This window comes from Echinops telfairi, unplaced genomic scaffold, assembly GCF_000313985.2.
Source record: "Echinops telfairi isolate 266 unplaced genomic scaffold, ASM31398v2 ScPeMD7_7469;HRSCAF=8507_0, whole genome shotgun sequence".
NCBI classification, from domain to species: domain Eukaryota; kingdom Metazoa; phylum Chordata; class Mammalia; order Afrosoricida; family Tenrecidae; genus Echinops; species Echinops telfairi.
Window position 1 is genome coordinate 31,461,089 of NW_022111372.1, and position 2,340 is coordinate 31,463,428.

Below are 2,340 nucleotides of genomic sequence, written 5' to 3' on the forward strand. Positions count from 1 at the left end.
CTTAATACTAAACCTATACATATATGCACATACATCTATTTCCCCATCGTCATATATAAATATATTTACATATGTACATGCCTGTATTGAGACCTCTATAAATGCCCTTTGCCTCCTAGCTCTTTCCTCTATTTCCTTTTATTTATTTTCCCAGTCTCATGCTCAGCCTTCATTGGGTTTCAGTAATTCCTCTTAGTTACATTGCCCTTGATCAAGCTCTACCAGGCCTCCCATACCCTCCTCACCACCCGTTTGGATCACTTGTTGTTCCCTTGTGCCTGGGTTTGTTAGCACCACTTCCTTTCCCCTCACCTCTCCCTCTCCCATGTCCCCCCCGGAACTGTCAGTCCTGTTGTTTCTCCTCCAGATTTTTCATCCAGCCTACCTTATTTAGATAATACCATGCACATAAACATGGATAGAGTAAAACAAAGCAACAAAACAAAATGACAACAAAAAGCCAATGACAACTAAAAACAAAACAAAAATCACACAACACAACAACAACAACAAAGAAAAGCCTGTAGTTAGTCCAAGGACTATTTGCTGGCCTTTAGGAATGTTTTCTGGTCGAGTCTGATGGGGTGCCAAGCCCTGTCCCCAAAGTCTATTTTTGGTCTTTCCTGGGGACTTCGTTGCTGTTCCCCTTACTGTTCTGTTGCACACCCTTAGTGTTTTGCCTCAGTGTGGTGGGATCAGATGGATGGGCGCAATTCCCACACTGTGTCTCCAGTGTTGTCCCCTGTAGGGCTATGGGTCAGTGAGGGATGTCTTGTCTCATAGTGGGGCCGGCCATATGGTCTTCTCTGTGCATTGGCTGCTCTGAGCAGGGATATTGTCCTCAAGGCTTGGTGGGCCACATGTGCTCCACTCTCTCTTCCTCCTCCTTCATTTGCTCCCCTGTACTCTGATCAGACATGTCCCTCTCCCTCAGCTGCGGCTTCGGTGCAGTCCTCTGAAATAAATTCTTCTGGGGGAGGGGCAGCTAGACATTTGCTTTCTATTGAGCCCCAGGTATCAGCTCCTCTTTTCTATCTTCCCCCTGCCCCCAACCTTTTTATTGCAGATTGGGTGAACATTTGAGAGCAGATCAGTTCCCCTCAACAGCTCATAAACATTTTGCTTCCTGCCACTGCAGTCCGCACAATGTAACAACACGTATCCCACTTCCTCCTGGGTCTCCTGCTTCTGTTCCTCTTTCCTAGCCCTTTTACTCTGTCCTTGGATGAACGCTGCCCTTTTGATCTCAAATGGTCGATTCCTCTACAGTGTTCATGCTTTACTGATGTTATTGTTCTCCTTATGAAACCGGACTCACTACCATTGACTTCATTCTGATTCATGGCAACCCTACAGGGCGGGGTAGAACTGCCCCTGTGGATCTCCAAAGCTGTCTTTGTAAGATTCCTATGACCCCCCCTCATAGACCTGTCTATGTTTGGCTGCAAACAGAGTCATGGGGGTGGGTTTATTTCAAGACCTGAAGCGTGATTAAGGACCATAGCCTTCAGGGTCCCACCAGTCTCTATTTAGTCAGTAAGCCTGGTCTTTGTGGCCATGATTGGTCATTTTTAACAGGGGTTCTCCCATTGAGACATGAGATAGTAAGGATCATATTTTTTTCTTATGTGTGTGACAGTTTTTTTCAAGGTGTTTCTTGTGAGATGATTCAAGGGGGGAGCTTGGAGAAAGGAACTTTGTAGTCACTTTGAGAATGCCTCACAATACTGATAAATATAGGGATTTATCTTATATGCCCACCACAACCTTCTGGCATAGGTTCCATAGACAGACGGACAGATGGACGGATGCCATTGGCTGACTCTGACTCATGGCAACTTTATGTACAACAGAAGGAAGTGTCGCCCAATCCTGTGACATGCTCACGCTCGATGTGTGTTTGAGTGTGTCACTCGGGCTATGGTAACACTCTTCTAAGGGTCTCCTGCACCTTCACTGACCCTCTGCTTCACCAAACATGGTTTCCTGCTTTGACTGATCGATCTCTCCTGCTGACATGTACACAGCCAGCAAATATGACAGTGTTCTGATGTGACTGATGTGAGTCATGAGGTTTTCTTTGGCTGATTTTCAGAAGATCTCCTGCCCTTACTTCTTTCTAGTCTGTCTGAGGCCAGGAGCTCTGCTGTACCCTGCCCATGGCATGATGAGGCGGCCTTGCTGCTATGTGAAATACTGTTGCACAGCGTCCAGCACCACAGCCACACACAAACTACCAGTCCAGCAAGCTAACAGCCAGGTGGAGGATAAGGTTCACTTCTGCCTCTTAGTCGGAAGAAGAGGAAACTAACCTTCAAAGGAGATCAATAACAGGCCCAG